We start from the raw sequence: 21,517 nt of genomic DNA, 5'->3' as shown, positions 1-21,517 counted from the left end.
GAAACGGGATGAGCACGTGCACACTGGAAGAGAGGGATGGACTGAACACTTTCAACTCTGACACCAGGTCTGATGCCCATCTAAGAACCCAGAGCCTGGCCTAGTGCTTGCTGTTATGGAATTGTCACCACTTGCCCCTTGCTGGGCTGCCCTCCTAACCTCTCTGTGACACACCACCCGAATCACCATTAGCACCAAAACCTTACCCTTGGGATCTTAGCGTTAATGGGAAGCTCAAAACATTATCTTGTATGTTTGAGCATCATACCTTAGAAGGGAGTCATTTTTCTCAAATTATTTTGTGGGATATAGCCAGTATCTTTTGCCCATCGCTAACTGTTATCTAACTGAGTGCCTTCCTTGGTCAAACCAAAGGACAGTTAAGAGTCAACGCCATTGCTGTGGAGGTGGAGTCAAGCGGAGACCAGACCAGGTATGGACAGATGGTTTCCTGCAACTGCAATGAGCCAGGTGGGTTTTTTTTAACAGCAATAGCTTCATAGACTCCATCATTCAAGAATATGGGACAAGTGCAGGAAATTGGGATTAGTGCACCTTTGGTGGTACATATGTCAGTGCAGAATCAATGGGTCAAAGGGACTTTCCTGCACTGTATGAATCTATGAATCAATTGAGACTTGTTTGACAACTCCTTGAAAGTGGAATCGCAGGGAGACAGGGTGGTGAAGAAAGCATTTGGTACGCTTGCCTTCATTGGTCATTGGACATTGGTTAGGTCACTGTTGGAATATTGTGTGGAATTCTGGTCTCCTTCCTATCAGAAAGATGTTATGAAACTTGAAAGGATTCAAAAAAGATTTACAGGGATGTTGGCAGGTTTGGAGGATTTGAGCTATAGGGAGAAGCTGAACAGGCTGGGGCTGTTTCCTTGGAGCATCAGAGGCTGAAGGGTGACCTTGTAGAGGTTTACAAAATTATGAGGGGCATGGATAGAGTAAAGAGACAAAGTCTTTTCCCTGGGGTCGGGGAGTCCAGAACTAGAGGGCATAGGTTTAGGGTGAGAAGGGAAAAATATAAAAAAGACCTAAGAGGCAACTTTTTCACACAGAGGGTGGTACGTGTATGGAATGAGCTGCCAGACGAAGTGCTGGAGGCTGGTACAATTGTAACATTTAAGAGGCATTTGGATGGGTATATGAATAGGAAGGGTTTGGAGGGATATGGGCTGGGTGCTGGCTGGTAGGACTGGATTGGGTTGGGATATTTGGTCGGCATGGACGGGTTGGACCGAAGTGTCTGTTTCCATGCTGTACATCTCATCACTCTATGACCCTATGGTCAATGCATTGAGTATAGGAATTGAGAGGTCATGTGCGGACATTGGTGAGGCCAATTTTGGAATATTGCGTTCAGTTCTGTCCTCCCTACAGGAAAGATTTTGTTAAACTTGAAAGGGTGCATAAAAGATTTAGAAGGATGTTGCCAGGATTGGAGCATTTGACCTATAGAGAGAGGCTGAATAGGCTGGAGCTATTTTCCCTGGAATGTTGGTGGCTGAGGGGTTTATAAAGGTTTATAATATCATGAGGGGCACGGATAGAGTAAAGAGCCAAGATCTTTTTCCGAAGGTAAGGGTGTCCAAAACTAGAGGGCATAGGTTTTAGGTGAGAGGGAAAAATTTAAAAGGGACATTCGGGGCAACATTTTTGTACATTTTTGCATTGATGGAATGAGCTGTAATGGAGATGGTAGGGATTGGTACAATTACAACATTTAAAAGACAACTGGGAGGGTACATGAATAGAAAGGGGGTCAGAGAGAGATATGGGCCAAATGCTGGCCAGTGGGACTAGTCTAATTTAGGATATCAGGCCGGCATGGAAGAATTGGATCGAGGGGTCTATTTCCATGCTGTAAAGCTCTATGACTCTACTAGACACTTTATTCATTGAGGTTAAATCAGACAAGCTACCAAGGTGAGATTTGAACCCTCATCCTCAGAGATTTGTCTGGCATACTGGAGCACATTTCAGTGGCATTGCCACTAGACACAGCATTGCCATTTATAAAGCTTCCTTCAGGGGTTCAAGGTGTTCCAATATGGTTTACACCAACAAGACAATGGGAGACATTGTCGCAGTCGTCATGTCAGAATGACAGCAGCTAAATTGCCCTCAGAGAGCCCCATCAAACACTAACATAAATGAAATCGAATCAGCCATTTCCACAAGGCTTTAGATAATCTCAATACTCTTTGTATCCAACCATGGCTTGAGGTTGAGATCACAGTCCTGCGTCATTTGCATTTTGAACATTAATGGATCAATATAAATGTGACCTTATCCATTAATTGACAGAACTGTCAATACCTTCCTTCAAAATAACACCTCCATTGTAAAAACAGGAGATGGAGTTCGATATATACAGCTCAATCCAGAGACTTACCGTGTGTGTGTTTGTGTGTGTGAGAGAGTGAGTGAACATCAGATGCAACAGAATATCTAGGAAATGTCATTGCATGATATACACCGATTAAATAGATTATTCTGAGTAAATCTCCAAACCTTGACTGCAGGAATGAATCAATACACACGTCATTTAGGACGTCATTCCCTCCTTGATGGGCCACTGTGTAATCTCACAAATTCAACATTCATTCCACTGCTCCGCATGTCAAATCAGTGTGTCCACAAAGGGATCATTGCTTCATATCGTTGACATTGACACACTTCCGAGTCGGAAAAATACTGCAATCCACAGCCTCGGGCCTTTCCCCATTTGTGGAAAATTACCTCCCAGTCGGAACGAAGCATCCCGAATTTTCACTATCACCCTGGTCTTGTCGATCTTTGGCCATAAGGAAGAGAGACGGAAAAACATAGCCTCTCTGGGTCATCCCACAGCACCTGACAATCAAAAATACTTCACATCATGGCAAATGATGGAATTTGGATTCAATAAAAATCTGGAATTAAGAGTCAAATAGTGACCATGAATCCACTGTTTGATTGTCAGGAAAACCCCATCTGGTTCACTAATGTCCTTTAAGGAAGGAAACTGCCATCCTTACCTGGTCTTGGCTACATATAACTCCATATCCACAGTAATGTGGTCGACTCTTAACTAACGCCAGGGATGGGCAATGAATGCTGGCCAAGCCAGCAGCTCCCTCATCCTATGAATAAGTCAAAAAAAAAATTGCTAGGGAAAACCCATCACAAACGCCCTTATGGAAAGAAGTCTAGTCTACAGGTGACTCCAAACTCGCAGTAATCTTGTTGTCTCTTCAGGATGGGCAATAAAATGCCGGTACTGTCAGTAATGCCCACATCCCATGAATGAATTTTTTAAAAGCCTGACAATCTAGTCACATTTAGTGCTCATTATATGATACATAATCATCTCAATCTTTACCCATCATTTCCTGTATAATATTTAACCAATTCCTGAGAGCTGGCTTGACATTAGTTGCTTTTATTGTTATCGCAATCAACACTGGTCTCCATTCGATAAAGCCACACTAAACAGATAAAATCATTCCCTATCAGAATGAAGAACCATCAACGAACACAGCCCACGTTCAAAATGTGACCTGCATTTAGGGAAAATGCATTCAGTCCTGTATTGTCCCCTGCAACAACAGAATCGCAGCAACTGTGCAACCTTCCTGTTAAAGACAACTCCTCCAATGCTCCCACTTTTCCACCCGGAGATTGTGTCAACGCAATCCAAAAATTGGCCTGAAGTCTCAAAGAATTGGACAGTACCAGGGGTTTCCAGTCATCATTCTTTGAGAACTTCCCTTCATTGGACATAATGATATTGTCAAGTCCAGAGGGCCATGCAGCTCTCTTGATTTCTACTGAGGTGTAAGAAAGTGGGATGCCACCAGGGTGAAACATGTTGGCTAACCCAATGATTGGTGCAAGGAGGTGAGTCAAGGGCCAAATCCTCTGGGAGTACATTTGGTCACAGCTGGCAGCCCTAATCAGACTGGCATAACTGTGCCAATGTTTGACTGGCAGCCAACACCAAAGGCATGTTTAAAGATGGGCTTTAGCGTGGGCCAGCAAGGATGAACCCAGCAACAACTTCCATCTTGAAAGAGCCAGATGTGCACTAACAAGTCACGCCCAAGAGGTTTCACCAGAGCCACAATTCCAAGGGTTTAGGGGCACGTGACATCTATCAGAAGGGAGTTTTAAGGAACATCTCACAGGAGAGATGAGGAGCTCAATATTAGAAAGCATGACCACTGATGGTTAATTAAATTCAGGGAGCTGAATCAGACACTTGTGGGTTTCTGCTCCTGTCAGTGATTTAAACACATAATCCAGGCTGGTGCACCCAGTACAGTAATGAGGGAGTGCCGCACCCTCTTAAGGGTGAAGCCATAAGCTCTTGCGTTTCGATGCAAAAGATCCCTCAGTCACCATTCCCATGGTTTGACCAACATTTTTCTCCCGCCAACATTGGCTGCCCATTGATCTCACTGGACCTTAAGGAATCTAGCTGTGCGTAAATTCGCTCACACATCACAATGCATCAAGAAATGTACTGCCTCTTTGAGTCATTCATGGTAGGTGGGCATAACTGGCTGGGTCAAAATTTGTTGCCTGTCCCTCGTTGCCCCTTGAGAAGCTGGTGGCGAGCTAACGTCTTGAACCGTTGCAGTCCGTGTGCTGTGGGTTGACCCACAAAGCCATTTGGGAGGGAATTCCAGGATTTTGACCCAGCGTCAGTGAAGGAATGGCAATATATTTCCAAGGCAGGTACATGCTTGGAAGAGAACTTGCAAGCGATGAAGTTCCCATGTTTCTCCTGCCCAAGTCCTTCTGTTTGGAAGTGATTGTAGGTTTGGAAGGTGTTGTCTAAGGAGCCTTGGCAATTTCTGCTGATGAATACCATAAGACCTAGAAGCAGAAATTAGGCCCTTTGGCCCATTGAGTCAGCCCCACTATTCGATCATGACTGATAGGTTTATCAACCCCACTTTCTCCCCATAACCATTGATCCCTTTGACAATTAAAAATTTATCTAAATCAGTCTTAAATATACTCAATGACCTGGCCTCCACAGCCTTCTGTGACAATGAATTCCACAGATTCACCACTCTCCGGCTGAAGAAGTTTCTCCTTATCTCTGTTCTAAAAGTTCTTCCCTTTACTCTAAGGCTGTGCTCTTGGGTCCTAGTCTCTCCTAACAATGGAAACATTTTCCCAACGTCCATTCTGTCCAAGCAGTTCAGAAAGGTTCAATCAGATTCCCCCTCATCCTTCTAAACTCCATTGAATATAGTCCTAGAGTTCCCGCACGTTCCTTGTACATTAAGCTTTCATTCCTGGCATCATCCTTGTGAACCTCTTCTGGACCTGATCCAGGGCCAATTTTCCTTCCTGAGATATGGGGCCCAAAATTACTCACAATACTCTAAATGTGGTCTGACCAGAACCTTATAAAGCCTCAGAAGTACATCCCTGCTTATATATTCTAGTCATCTCAAGATGAATGTCAACATTGTATTTGCCATCCCAGCTACCAACTCAATCTGCATATTTACCTCAAGAGATACCTGGACTAGGACTCCCAAGTCCCTTTACACTTTAGATTTCTGAATTTTCTCTCTATTTAGAAAAATAGTCCACGCCACTATTCTTAGAACATAGAACAAGACAGCACAGAACAGGCCCTTCAGCCCACGATGTTGTGCCGAACATTTGTCCTAGCTTAAGCACCTATCCATGTACCTATCCAATTGCTGCTTAAAGGTCACCAATGATTCTGACTCTGCCACTCCCACGGGCAGTGCATTCCATGCCCCCACCACTCTCTGGGTAAAGAACCTACCCCTGACATCCCCCCTATACTTTCCACCCTTCACCTTAAATTTATGTCCCCTTGTAACACTCTGTTGTACCCGGGGAAAAAGTCTCTGACTGTCTGCTCTATCTGTTCCCCTGATCATCTTATCAAGTCACCCCTCATCCTTCGCTGTTCCAATGAGAAAAGGCCTAGCACTCTCAACCTATCCTCGTACGACCTATTCTCCATTCCAGGCAACAGCCTGGTAAATCTCCTCTGCACCCTCTCCAAAGCTTCCACATCTTTCCTAAAGTGAGGCGACCAGAACTGCACACAGTACTCCAAATGTGGCCTTACCAAGGTACTGTACAGTTACAACATCACCTCACGACTCTTGAATTCAATTCCTCTGCTAATGAACGCTAATACACCATAGGCCTTCTTACAAGCTCTATCCACCTGAGTGGCAACTTTCAAAGAGCTCTGAACATAGACCCCAAGATCCTTCTGCTCCTCCACCTGACTAAGAACCCTATCGTTAACCCTGTATTCTGCATTCTTATTTGTCCTTCCAAAATGGACAACCTCACACTTGACAGGGTTGAATTCCATCTGTCACTCCTCAGCCCAGCTCTGCATCATATCTAAGTCCCTTTGCAGCTGACAACAGCCCTCCTCGTTATCGACAACTCCACCTATCTTCGTATCGTCTGCAAATTTACTGACCCACCCTTCGACTCCCTCATCCAAGTCATTAATAAAAATTACAACAGCAGAGGACCCAGAACTGATCCCTGCGGAACTCCACTTGTAACTGGGCTCCAGGCTGAATATTTACCATCTACCACCACTCTCTGCCTTCGACCGGTTAGCCAGTTTTCTATCCAACTGGCCAAATTTCCCACTATCCCATGCCTCCTGACTTTCCGCATAAGCCTACCATGGGGAACCTTATCAAATGCCTTACTAAAATCCATGTACACTACATCCACTGCTCTACCCTCATCCACATGCTTGGTCACCTCCTCAAAGAATTCAATAAGACCTACCCCTCACAAATCCGTGCTGGCTGTCCCGAATCAAGCAGTGTCTTTCCAGATACTCATAAATCCTATCCCTCAGTACCCTTTCCATTACTTTGCCTACCACCGAAGTAAGACTAACTGGCCTGTAATTCCCGGGGTTATCCCTATTCGCTTTTTTGAACAGGGGCACAACATTCGCCACTCTCCAGACCCCTGGTACCAACCCTGTTGACAGTGAAGACGAAAAGATCATTGCCAACGGCTCTGCAATTTCCTCTCTTGCTTCCCACATAATCCTAGGATATATCCCGTCAGGCCCGGGGGACTTGTCTATCCTCAAGTTTTTCAAAATGCCCAAAACATCTTCCTTCCTAACAAGTATCTCCTCTAGCTTACCAGTCCGTTTCACACTCTCCTCTTCAACAATACGGTCCCTCTCATTTGTAAATACTGAAGAAAAGTACTCATTCAAGACCTCTCCTATCTCTTCCGACTCAATACACAGGCTCCCATTACTGTCCTTGATCGGACCTACCCTCGTTCTCATCATTCTCATGTTTCTTATATACGCATAAAATGCCTTGGGGTTATCCTTGATCCTATCCACCAAAGATTTTTCATGCCCTCTCTTAGCTCTTCTAATCCCTTTCTTCAGGTCCCTCCTGGCTATCCTGTATCCCTCCAACGCTCTGTCTGAACCTTGTTTCCTCAAACTTATGTAAGCCTCCTTCTTCCTCCTTGCAAGACATTCAACCTCCCTCGTCAACCAAGGTTCCCTCACACAACCATCCTGCCTGACAGGTACATACATAATCAAGGACACGTCGTATCTGTTCCTTGAAAAAGTTCCACATTTCAATGACATCCTTCCCTGACAGCCTATGCTCCCAACTTATGCTCCTCAGATCCTGTCTTGCAGCATTGTATTTACCCTTCCTCCAATTGTAAAATCTACCCTGTTGTGCGCACCTATCTCTCTCCATAACCAAGGTGAAAGTCACAGAATTGTGGTCACCATCACCAAAATGCTCACCCACTAACAAGCCCATCACTTGTCCCGGTTTGTTACCGAGCACCAAATCCAATATGGCCTCCCGTCTGGTCGGACAATCTACATACTGAGTTAGAAAAGCTTCCTGGACACACTGCACAAACACTGCCCCATCCAATCTACTTGATCTAAAGAGCTTCCAATCAATATTTGGGAAGTTGAAGTCGCCCATGACTACTATCCTATGGCTTCTGCACCTTTCCAAAATCTGTTTCCCAATCTGTTCCTCCACATCTCTGCTGCTATTGGGGGGCCTATAGTAAACACCCAACAAGGTGACTGCTCCTTTCCTATTTCTGACTACAGCCCATACTGCCTCCAAAGGCAGATTCCCCTCGAACTGCCTTTCTGCAGCCATTATACCATTTCTAATTAGCAACGCTACACCCCCTTCTTTATTACCACCCTCCCTAATCTTACTGAAACATCTGTAACCAGGAACCTCCAACAACCATTCCTGTCCCTCTTCTATCCACGTTTCCGTGATGGCCACAACATCGTAGTCCCAGGTACCGATCCACGCCTTAAGTTCACCCACCTTATTTCTGATACTTCTTGCGCTGAAGTATACACACTTGAGCCCATCTCTGTGTCCACAAGTATTCCCTGTTAGCGCCATCTTCTCCACAGCCTCCCTACATTCGTGGACATCCTGCAAAACAGCTAACCTATTTGCTGGACTACAAGTCCGGATCCCATCCCCCTGCCAAATTAGTTTAAACCCCCCCGAAGAGTGCTAGCAAACCTACCCCCCAGGATATTGGTGCCCTTCTGGTTCAGGTGCAACCCGTCCTGTTTGTACAGGTCCCACCTTCTCCAGAATGCAGTCCAATTGTCCAAATACCTGAAGCCCTCCCTCCTACACCATCCTTGCAGCCACGTGTACAACTGCACTCTCTCCCTATTCCTTGCCTCACTGTCACGTGGCACCGGCAACAACCCAGAGATGACGACTCTGTCTGTCCTAGCTTTTAGCTTCCAGCCTAACTCCATGAGCTCCTGAATGACCTCCCCACCCCTCTTCCTACCTATGTTGTTGGTGCCAATGTGCACCACGACCTCTGGCTGCACAACCTCCCCCTTAAGGACTCTGAAGACATGGTCCGAGACATCTCGGACCCTGGCACCCGGGAGGCAACAAACCATCCTACCAAAGTGCATGACCTTACACGTTACAACATTGCATTTCATTTGCCACTTCTTTGTCCACTCTCCTAACCCGTCCAAATCTTTCTGCAGACTCCCCGCCTCCTCAATACTACTTGCCCCTCCACCTATCTTTGAATCGTCTGCAAAATTAATTGGAATGCCATCAGATCCTTCATCCAGATCATTAATGTATAAAATGAAAAGTTGTGGTCCCAACACTGACCCTTGTGGAACACCACTTGTCTCCAGCTGCCATCCTGAGAAGGACCCTTTATCCCCAATCTCTGCTTTTTGTCAAACAGCCAATCTTCTATCCATGCCAGCACCTTACCTCTGACACCATGGGTCCTTATTTTATTCAGTCGCCTCCTGTCAGCACCTTGTCAAAGACCTTCTTGAAGTCCAAGTAGATAACATCCATTGACTCTCCTTGGTCTAACCTGCTCATTACTTTCTCAAAGAATTCTAGCAGATTTGTCCGACATGACCACCCCTTGATGAAACCATGCTGACATGACCCTATTTTACCATACACTTCCAAGTATTCAGAAGTCTCATCCTTCACAATGGACTCCAGAATCTTACCAACAACTGAGGACAGGCTAACCAGTCTCATTGGCCTAATACATTAGCTTAAAGCATTCTGAGATGCTTTGTGGTTGAGTGTTGATGTAAAGCAATGTAAAAATACATTTTTTTAAAAATTATAATTGGTATTCTTTTGACCTGTCTCAAATTAATGTCAAGTTAATGTCACCTGTCTCTTCAGGTCCTATGTTGTTTCGCCAATTCTTATCCTGTCTCCGTGTGTATACTGCATCTTCTCTGGTTTTACTGCCTCTTTTGTTGATCTTGGTATAGGGTTGTGATTTAAAATGGAAGTAACATTCCCTTTGCAGTCACAGGCTTGGCACCACTCATGCAGGTCAACAACAACTCACAATTTAGAGGGCTGGGTGCCTCTGTGTAAACTTTCTGTTTGGAAGAGTTTGTTCTGTTAGTTATTTGTCCAATGATATGCTCAGTGAACTAATCCACAAACTCATGTACAAAGGCTTCAAACCTGACTCATTGGATCTGGAGCTCAGACAACCAGCTCAGTTTCTTCATGTGCAAACATGTTTACAATGACATGACTCCTATGCTATTGAGCAAAAATACTGAACTCCCTTACCCTGTGATATTTAAGCTCTTGTTCCAAATACACACACTGCCTTGTATACAGGCTTCCCACATGGTTAAAGACCACAATTTCCCTTCCCACGTGGTTAAAGAACCGCAATTTCCCTTCCCACGTGGTTAAAGATGCCCTCCAACTCATCTCGTGCACCTCTGACCTCAGACCCCATCCCTCCAACCTTAACAAGGACAGAACACCCCTGGTGCTCATCTTCCACCCTACCAACCTTCGCATAAACCAAATCATCCACTGACATTTCCGCCACCTCCAAAAAGACCCCATCACCAGGGATATATTTTGCTCCCCACCATTCCTGCTTTCCGCAAAGACCGTTCTCTCCATCACTACCTGGTCAGGTCCACGCCCCCCAACAACCCACCCTCCCATCCTGGCACTTTCCCCTGCCACCGCAGGAATTGCAAAACCTGTGCCCACACCTCCTCCCTCACCTCCATCCAAGGCCCTAAAGGAGCCTTCCACATCCATCAATATCATTTATTGTATCTGTTGCTCCCAATGAGGTCTTCTCTACATTGGGGAGACTGGATGCCTCCTAGCAGAGCGCTTTAGGGAACATCTCCAGGACGCCCGCACCAATCAACCACACCGCCCCGTGGCCCAACATTTCAACTCCCACTCCCACTCTGCCGAGGACATGGAGGTCCTGGGCCTCCTTCACTGCTGCTCCCTCACCACCAGACGCCTGGAGGAAGAACGCCTCATCTTCCGCCTCGGAACACTTCAACCCCAGGGCATCAATGTGGACTTCAACAGTTTCCTCATTTCCCCTTCCCTCACCTCAACTTAGTTCCAAACTTCCAGCTCAGCACTGTCCCCATGACTTGTCTGGACTTGCCCTACCTGTCCATCTTCTTTTCTACCGATCCACTCCACCCTACTCCTTGACCTATCACCTTCATCCCCTCCCCCACTCACCTTTTGTACTCTATGCTACTTTCGCCCCACCCCCACCCTCCTCTCACTTATCTCTCCACCCTTCAGGCTCTCTGCCTTTATTCCTGATGAAGGGCTTTTGCCCGAAACGTCGATTTTACTGCTCCTCAGATACTGCCTGAACTGCTGTGCTTTTCCACTAATCCAGGTACTATGTGCTCCAGCCTCACAGCTATCTTTAGGCTGGGGATTACACTCAATGGAAACTTCCTTCATCTTTTACACTGAACATGTTCCCGTGTTCAAGGCTGTGGACAATTCCTGGATTAACAGCTGTTGCTGAAATTAGTATAAACGTAGACTCAATAATGCACAAGCAGGAACAGTGTCTCCACGGAGCTCAGGGATACTGTGTGTGTAAGGAGTTGGAAACTTAAGACATTTCCCCCACACTACTTGCATTAGAAAGATGGAGATTGAGGGGGGAGCTGATTGAGGTCTACAAAATTACAAGAGGTATAGACGGGGTGGATAGCAAGAAGCTTTTTCCCAGAGTGGGGGATTCAATTACTAGGGGTCATGAGTTCAAGGTGAGAGGGCAAAAGTTTAAGGGAGATAGAGTCATAGAGTTATAGAGATGTACAGCATGGAAACAGACCCTTCGGTCCAACCCGTCCATGCTGACCAGACATCCCAAACCAATCTAGTCCCACCTGTCAGCACGTGGCCCAAATCCCTCCAACCCCTTCCTATTCATATACCCATCCAAATGCCTCTTAAATGTTGCAATTGTACCAGCCTCCACCACATCCTCTGGCAGCTCATTCCATACACGTACCACCCTCTGAGTGAAAAGGGTGCCCACGGCACCGTGTAACCCTGTCATGGCAACCACTGCAAGACGTGTCAGAGTGTCGACATGGATACCACCATTACCCATGGGGACACTACCCACCGTGTACATGGCATGTACTCATGTGACTCAGCTGACATTGTCTATGCCATACGCTGCAGGCAAGGATGCCCTGAAGGCATGGTACCTTGGCGAGACTAAGCAGACACTACAACATGGATGAATGGACACCGCTCAACAATTAACAGACAGGTGTGTTCCCTCCCAGTCAGGAAGCACTTCAACAGTCAGGGATATTTGGCCTCGGACCTTCAGGTGACCATCCTCCAAGGCGGACTTCGGGATAGGCAACAACGCAAAGTGGCCGAGCAGAGGCTGATAGCTAAGTTTGGTGCCCATGGGGATGGCTTCACCCAGGATCTTGGGTTCATGTCACACTACAGGTGACCCCACTACACTATACACTCTTTCTTTCACGCACAGGCATATGTACAGACACACTCTTACAGACTCACACACTCACGCAGACCCTTTCTCATACACAAGCTCTCTCTCATATACACACACATATGCACCCCCCACACTCATGCCTATGCACACGCCTGCTCACAGGCTTACACTCCATCACACCCACCCACACACTTTACCAAGCTTTGACACACGCAAACACACACTCTCTCATATGCACTCACACTCACACGTGCACACTCACATGCACACCCTCACTGCCTCTCTCTCTCACATGCACACACACACACACACACACACACACACAAGTCTATGGGGTGAATTTGTATTTGCAGAATTATATTTGCAGATATATTCTATTTTGCTCGAAAAATGCACTATCTGCAGGCAGTCAATAGTTCATAAATCCACTTTGGAAATAGAACCAGTCTGACTCAAGACTGGGATACAGACTCACTTTAACCTCAATGCATTGTCTGAGATGAGATGTCACCTATGATTAGAAAACCTTATGTTATCTCCAGAAGGTGACTTACAAGAAGTCCTGGGATTTACAAATGAAAAAACTGAAATCTGCAACCCATTCTAAAAGATTAAAGATCTAATAATTCAGGTTTGTTAAATATATTATTTCAGTTTCACTGTAATCTTTTGCAACAAATTCTCTGAATTATGATTTTATACTCCACAACCACCTGATGAAGGAGCAGCACTCTGAAAGCGAGTGCTTCCAAATAAATCTGTTGGACTATAACCTGTTGTGTGATTTTTAACTTTGTCCACTGCAGTACAACACTGGCTCCTCCACGTCAAGAATCCTGCCTTTAACCCTGTACCCTGCATTCAAATTCTACTTTCCGAAACAAATCACTTCATACTTTTCCAGGTTGAACTCTATCTGCCACTTCTCAGCCCAGTTCTGTATCCTGTCAATGTCCCGCTGCAACCTGCAACAGCCCTCCACACTATCCACGACTCCACCAATATTCATGTCATCAGCAAACTTACTCAGCCATCCTTCCATTTCCTCATCCAAGTCATTTGTAAAATTTGCAAAGAACAGAGGAACTAGAACATATCCCTGCGGAATGTCACTGGTCACTGAGCTCCAGGGTGAATACTTTCCATCTATTACCATCCTCTGTTTTCCATGGGCTAGCCAATCCCGTATCCGCACAGCCAAATTTCCCTGTATCCCATGCCTCCTTACTTGCTGAATGGGCCTACCATGGGGAACCTTATCAAGCACCTTCCTAAAGTCAATATACACATACATCCACTGCTCTACCTTCATCAATGTGTTTTGTCACCTCCTCAAAGAATTCAACAAGGGTTGTGAGGCATGATCTGCACCTCACAAAGCCATGTCGATTATCTCTAATCAATCTATGTATTTCCAAATAATCATAAATCCTATCTCTCAGAATCCTCTCCAGTCGTGCATTTCCCTGAGAATATCTGTTTCCAGTTTATTTAGATTAGATTAGATTACTTACAGTGTGGAAACAGGCCCTTCAGCCCAACAAGTCCACACCGACCCACCGAAGAGCAACCCGCCCATGCCCCTACACCTAACACTTTGGGCAATTTAGCCTGGCCAATTCACCTAACCTGCACATTTTTGGAGTGTGGGAGGAAACTGGAGCACCCGGAGGAAACCCACACAGACACAGGGAGAATGTGCAACTCCACACAGACAGTTGCCTGGGGCGGGAATTGAACCCGGGTCTCTGGCGCTCTGAGGCAGCAGTGCTAACCACTGTGCCACCATGATCCACAGTTCCTGCCTAATAGCATTGTAATTCCATCTTCCCCAATTAAATACTTTCCCACACCATCTGCTCCTATTTCTCTCCATGACTATAGCAAAGGTCAGGGAATTGTGATCACTATCACCGAAATGTTCTCCAACTAAGAGATCTGACATCTGACCTGGTTCGTTGCCAAGTACCAAATGCAATATGGCCTCCCCTTTAGTCGGCCATCAACATATTGAGGCAGGAATCCTTCCTGGACACGTCTGACAAAATCTACTCCATCTAAACTATTTGCACTAAGGAGATTCCAATTAATATGAGGGAAGATAAGTCATCCATGACAACAACCTTGTCACTTGTGCTCTTTTCCAAAATCTACCTCTCAATCTCCTCCTCCATGTCTCCGTTGCTATTAGGAGGTCTGTAGAAAACTCCCAATAAAGTGACTGCTCCTTTCCTGTTTCTGACTTCCACTCATACTGACTCAGTAGACAAACCCTCCTTGAAGACCTCCCTTTCTGCATCTGTGATACTACCCTATCCTTATCCTCCACCTCTTTTACCTCCCTCCCTATATCTTTTGAAACATCTAAACCCTGGAATGTTCAACAACCATTCCTGCCCTCTGTGTTATCCAAATGTCTGAAATGGCCACAACATTGCAGTTCCAAGTACTAATCCATGCTCTAAGTTCATCACCCTTAATCCTGACACATCTTGCATTAAAATAGATGCATTTCAGCCCTTCACGCTGTCTGTCACTTTGCTCTATCAACTGTCTATCCTTCTTCACAGACTCTCTGCACGCTGTATCTGCCTGTTCGCCAACTACCATATCCTCTGATCCATAGGAGAAAGTGAGGACTGCAGATGCTGGAGATCAGAGCTGAAAATGAGTTGCTGGAAAAGTGCAGCAGGTCAGGCAGCATCCAAGGAGCAGGAGAACCGACGTTTCGGCCATGATTCCTGAAGAAGGGCTCATGCCCCAAAACATCGATTCTCCTGCTCCCTGGATGCTGCCTGACCTGCTGCGCTTTTCCAGCAACACATTTTCACCTCTGATCCATAGCTCTGGTTCCCATCCCCCAGCCAAACTAGTTTAAACCCTCCCAAAGAGCTCTAGCAAACCTCCTTCCCAGGATGTTGGTACCCCTACAGGTCAGTTGCAATCCGTCCTCCTCGTACAGATCTCGCCTTCCCTAGAAGGTATTCCAATGATCCATATATCTGAAGCCCTTGCCTCCTACATGAGCTCTGTAGCCATGTGTTTAGCAGCACTCCCTCTCTGTTCCTAGCCTCACTAGCCCACGGCATGATCACAATCCTGAGATTACTTCTCTGCTTGTCCTACCTTTTAGCTTCCAACCTCACTCCCTATATTCACTTTTCAGGTCCTCCTCTCTTTCCCTGGCGATGTTATTGATATTGATGTGTGCCACAACTTCTGGCTGCTCACCTTCCCCCTTAAAAGCATCCTATAGACTTGATCCAAGACATCCCTGACCCTGGCATCTGGGAGGCAACATACCATTCCTGAGTCTTGTTAGCAAACACAGAATCACCTGTCTATGCCTCTAACCATTGAATCTCCACTCACTATCGCTCTCCTATTCTCCCTCTTCCCATCTGAACAACAGTACCAGGATCAATGCCAGAGACCTGGCCACCGTGGCTTTTCCCAAGTAGGTCGTTTCTGCAACCCCCCCATCCCAACAGGATCCAAAGCAATATACGTATTATTGAGGGGAAAGGCCACAGGGATCCCTGCACAGCCTGCCTACTCCCTTTCTCTCTTCTGACAGTCAGGCCACCTTTATCCTGTAACCTTACAACTCCTCTCTATCACCCCCTCAGCCTCCCGAATGTTCTGATGCTCACCCAGCTCCGGCTCCAGTTCCCTAACGCGGTCTGTGAGGAGCTGGGGTTTGGTGCACTTCTTGCAGGAGACGTCAGCAGGGAGACTAGTGGTTACCCTTACTTCCCACATCCTGCAAAAGAAGCACGCAACTGCCCGAGCTTCCATCCCCTATAAATTGTCAAATCGACAACTTAAAGAAGACAAGGCCGTGCTGCCCATAGACAATGGTCAAATTCAGTGGTGGACCCTTATTCTCGGTGAGTACAATTTGGAACACCATCTTGGGGGGGGGGGCTTGGCAAAGTGACAAATGCGGACGCTTTGAGCTGCCTCCCCCGGCAGTTATCCCACCGGTGATGCTGCCACTAGAAGAATCTGTTCTGGTTTTAAACTTTCTGGACACCTTTCCGGTCACTACTGACAATATCTGACTGTGGGCACAAAAAGATCCCACCCTGGCCAAACCAAAACAGCTGATGGGAAACAAAAGGGCCATCACAACCAGGCTCGAAACCTTTCTGGACCCTGCAAGACCAGATCACAGGAGGGGTCAGCATTTTATTATGGGGAGCAAGAGTGATTGCCTGGAGTAGAGGTCGCCACCGGCTGAACTCCATCAGGATCATCCAGGGGTTTCCAAAGTGAAGATTTTAGCAAGAAATTAGGTTTGATGACCAGCATTAGATGACGACATAGCCATGTTGGTGGGGCAGTTCCCAGAGTGCCAACAAGGACAACATTAACGCCAGCAGTTCCCCACATTTGTGGGAATGGGTGGGTAAACTCTGGACTTGTCAACTATGCTGGCCTTTTATTGGTCAGAGTACTGAGTACAGGCGTTGGGAGGTCATGTTGCGGCTGTACAGGACATTGGTTAGGCCACTGTTGGAATATTGCGTGCAATTCTGCTCTCCTTCCTATCGGAAAGATGCTGTGAAACTTGAAAGGGTTCAGGAACGATTTACAAGGTTATTGCCAGGGTTGGAGGGTTTGAGCTATAGGGAGAGGCTGAATAGGCTGGGGCTGTTTTCCCTGGAGTGTCGGAGGCTGACAGGTGACCTTGTAGAGGTTTATAATATCATGACGTGCATGGATAGGGTAAATAAACAAAGCATTTTCTCCCTGGGGTGAGGGAGTCCAGAACTAGAGGGCATAGGTTTAAGGTGAGAGGGGAAAGATATAAAAGAGATCTAAGGGGCAACTTTTTCACTCAGAGGGTGGTACGTGTATAGAATGAGCTGCCAGAGGAAGTGGTGGAGGTTGGTACAATTGCAACATTTAAAAGGCATCTGGATGGGTATATGAATAGGAAGGGTTTGGAGGGATATGGGCCGGGTGCTGGTAGATGGGACTAGATTGGGTTGGGATATCTGGTCGGCATGGACGGGTTGGACTGAGGGGTCTGTTTCCATACTGTACATCTCTATGACTCTATGATATTCGTGGTTCTTGGTCATAGTGGATGCCCATTCAAAGTGGTTGAGCATGCATAGAGTTCATTCGTCAAACTCAGAGATGGCAATTGAGAATCTGTATGCATCGTTTCCCTTACACATACTCCCGGAGGTTTTGGTCATGGATAATTGGATGTAATTTACAAGGAGGGAATTTGAGTGTTTCCTGAAATCAAATGGCATTCGGCGTGGTCGGACAGCTCGATACCATCCATCGTCCGACGGTCTGGTGGAAAAAGCAGTCCAAACGTTGTAGGCAGGCTTAAAGAAATGGCCTCCATTTGCTTATGGGGAGAGGACTCCACACCAGGTTAAAGCTGATATTCCCAGACCTCGGTGGTGGTGGAGAGGGGGCATTGAAATGCTAGCCGCATGCCCTCCTCTAAATGAGAGAGACAGTTTACTTCAGCGGACGAAGTGTGATTCCACAACCATGGAAAAGGCCCAGCATGGGTCAAGGCAGGGATGACAAGAGGTCAGGTCCCATGACATACAACGTTCGAAGAGATAAGGCCGTGCTGAACATGTCAGTCACACGAAAGCTGCTACCTCATAAACGGAGCAGGGGCAAAACGCACCCAGCCCCCTCAGAATAGCTGGAAAGGTTGGCAGAACCCATGGGTTCGGACCCTTCATCCAGCCTCGAAGAAACCTCACAGTCTGAGATGGATGCAGCCTCGGTACTGTTACGGATGGAAAAAGATGAGGAATTTCTTCCAAGGTGCGTCAGGCACAACGGACGGGCTACAGTCCAGTGCACATTGATTGAGTGAAGTTCAGAGCTGGAGGAACCAGAACTGGTGCAAAATGTTCCGGGAGGAGCTACAAAAAAAAAGAACAGGCCTATATATCCAGACTTGGGGAGGGGAAGGGGCGTAGTAATTCGACCCAGGGCCAGGTAGAACTCAAAGAATGTACGTTCCTAACTGGGACTTTTAACCCAGTCCAATCAGAGAGCCCTGACTGACAGATATAAATAGGAGTGTCGGGGTTCTGCTCACTCTAGGAGCCTGCTCTGTGCCAGCTGGATCTGTGTCAAGCACTATGCACATGTCAATAAAGGATGACTTAATCATGAGAGACTGGACTCTGTGGAATTATTTAAACCTAGAAACCAATGCAGCTACTTGGCTCACCACTTGCTACAAAGGACCTCCATGTTGGTCACTGGAAGCTCTCTGATATTCCTATAGGCAGCTCAGACAGCAGGCACTTGCACCCCAACAACTAGCATTGAGAGGCTGCTACACACTCAGACAGACAGGCAGCCAGCTCATGGATTTGAACAGGCTGCATCTCAGGGCTGTTCATTTTCTCATTCAGAGGTCAGTCACTTCACAACTACCTCAATGTTCACACTTGTTGTATCAATTAGTTCAATCGTGTTTATTCTATAATCCATCCATGAAACACGTTTCATGCCAGGAGTGTGTGTGTGTGTGTGTGTGTGTGTGTGTGTGTGTGTGTGTGTGTGTGTGTGTGTGTGTGTGTGTGTGTGTGTGTGTGTGTTTTGTGAAACATTATAGTTTAAGTTGAATGGTAGTAATTAAACATTCTTTATTTTCTGCACTTTTTATTAAATATCAGCATGTTTACAGTAATTATTCTCTGTTACTGACAAAACCTGGCATGAATTGCTTTCATGCTGAAAATCAGTCAGTCAGGCAGAGTGTTTGTCTTTTTTTTAATTTGATTTGATTTATTATTGTCACATGTACTGAGATACAGTGAAAAGTATTGTATTGTGTGCTAACCAGACAAATCAGGAGAAGGTGAGGACTGCAGATGTTGGAGATTAGAATCAAAATGTGTGGCACTGGAAAAGCACCTACCTTCCATAAGTACATCAGGGTAATAAAATAGAATGTAGGAAATAGTGTTACAAATACAGGGAAGGTGCAGAGAAAGATCAGTTCGGACATGTGAGAGGCCAGTTTATAAGTCTAGCAGCGAGGAAGAAGCTGTTCTTGAATGTGCTGCTACGTGTTTTCAAAGTTTTGTATCTTCTATCCGATGGAAGAGAGTATAACTGAGGTGTGAGGGGTATTTGGTTATGCTGGTTGCCTTCCCGAGGCAGTGAGAAGTGTAGACAGAATCATTGGATGGAAGACTGGTTTTTGAAGGGGCTGTGTTCACAACTCTCAGTAATTTATAGAGTCATAAAGTCATACTTTGGTCCAATTTGTCCATTACAACCAAGTTTCCCCAAGCTAACTTAGTTGACTGCTTGCCTGTGTTGGCCTATATCCCTCTAAACCTTTCCTATTCATGTATCTGTCCAAATGTCTTTTAGATGTTGTAACTGTATTTGCATTTCTCTCATAGTTCATTCCACACACAACCCACCCTCTGTGAGAACAAGGTGCCCCTCAGGTCAGTTTTAAATCTTTCACCTCTCAACTTTAAACCCCTCTAGTCTTGAACTTCCCCACTCTAAGGAAAAAGGCCTTTGTTTTTCACCTTGTCTAAGCTCCTCATGATTTTATGATGTCTCCATGATGTCACCCCTCAACCTCCTATACTCCAGTAAAGAAAGTCCCAGCCTATCCAGCTTCTCCTTATAACCCAAACCCTTCGGTTCCAGCGACATCCTGGTAAATATTTTTCTGAACCCTCACCAATTTAATAATATCCTTCCTATAGCAGGATGACAAGAACTGTACACAATACTCCAAATGTGGCCTATGCAACATCCTGTACCACCTCAACATGACATCTCAACTCCTATATTCAAAGGGCTGGGCAATGAAGGCAAGCATCCTAAATGCAGCCTTTACCACCCTGTCCACTTGTAACACAACCTTTAAAGGACTATATACCTTTCTTGTGGTCTTGGGCACAGCAGTTGCCATACCAAGCTGTGATCCATCACTTATTAAAATGGATAAGAGCTTTTGGGGACATGCTGAATTTCTTTAGCTTTCTGAGGTGGTGGAGGGGTTGGCATGCTTTCTTGACTGTAATATCAATGTGTATGGACCAGGACAGATTGTGGGTGATAATGACTCTTAAGAACTTGGAGATTACGAGAACTCTGGAGATGCTGGAAAGTCAGAGTGGATGAAGAGTGGAAAAGCACGGCAGATCAAGCAGCATCAGAGAAAAAGAGGAGTCAACGTTACAAGTCAGAACCTTTCATTAGGTCATGATGAAAGGCTCCGACCTGAAACGCTAATGCCCCTTCTCCTTAAAAGGCTGCTTAACCAGAAGTGCTTCTTCCAGCTCCACTCTTTATCCATTCTTAGGAACTTGACACTCTCAACCACCGCCACCTCAGCACTATTGATGCAGACAGGAGCGTGTCCTCCAGACCACTTCCTGAAGTTGATGATGAGCTCTTTCATTTTGCTGACATTGAGGGAGAGATTGTTGCCCTTACAGCATGCCACTAAGCTGCCTATTGCTTTTCCATACTCTACCTCGTCATTATTTGACATCTGACCCACTGCAGTGGTGATGGCAGCAAATTTGTAAATGGAGTTACAGCTGAATTTGGCCGTACAGTCAGGAGTGGGTCCCAGTTATTGGCATACGTCTCCCAGTTAAATAGTAACATACTAGCCCTGCTTGCATCAGGGGAAAGCCTTAACTGACTAAAATCTGCCAATCTCTCCATTGATGCTCCAAATGACTTCTGGCACCTGGGGGCAGAGAGAGCTCCCTATCGCTGTGTGTATAAAGAGACATTCACTAAACGTCATCGAAAGACTTGGCTCAACATTCTTTTTTTTAAAATATATTTTTATTGAAAAAAAATAATTTTTTAACTGTTACAACAAATACAAAACAATATAATTCAAAACAGTACAGGAAAAGAACACAAGAAAAAAAAGTTACAAAATACCCAACCCACCTCATGGGCTCAACATTCTTGATGTTCCTGTCTCCTTTCCTGCACACCTGCTCCTCCCCACCACCATCACCACAGAGTTCAATCAGCTCCTTGTCTGTAAGTAAAAAATGAGCCCAGAAAGATTCCCTTTCTGATCTCGGTGTATGAATAGCAGATTCCAGGAGCCTGGGGTCCACAGGAACTGGACACCATATACCCTAGAACTCTGTGGG

This window comes from Hemiscyllium ocellatum, chromosome 9, assembly GCF_020745735.1.
Source record: "Hemiscyllium ocellatum isolate sHemOce1 chromosome 9, sHemOce1.pat.X.cur, whole genome shotgun sequence".
NCBI classification, from domain to species: domain Eukaryota; kingdom Metazoa; phylum Chordata; class Chondrichthyes; order Orectolobiformes; family Hemiscylliidae; genus Hemiscyllium; species Hemiscyllium ocellatum.
The sequence above is the reverse complement of the archived record's forward strand: the minus strand, read 5'-3'. Positions refer to the sequence as shown.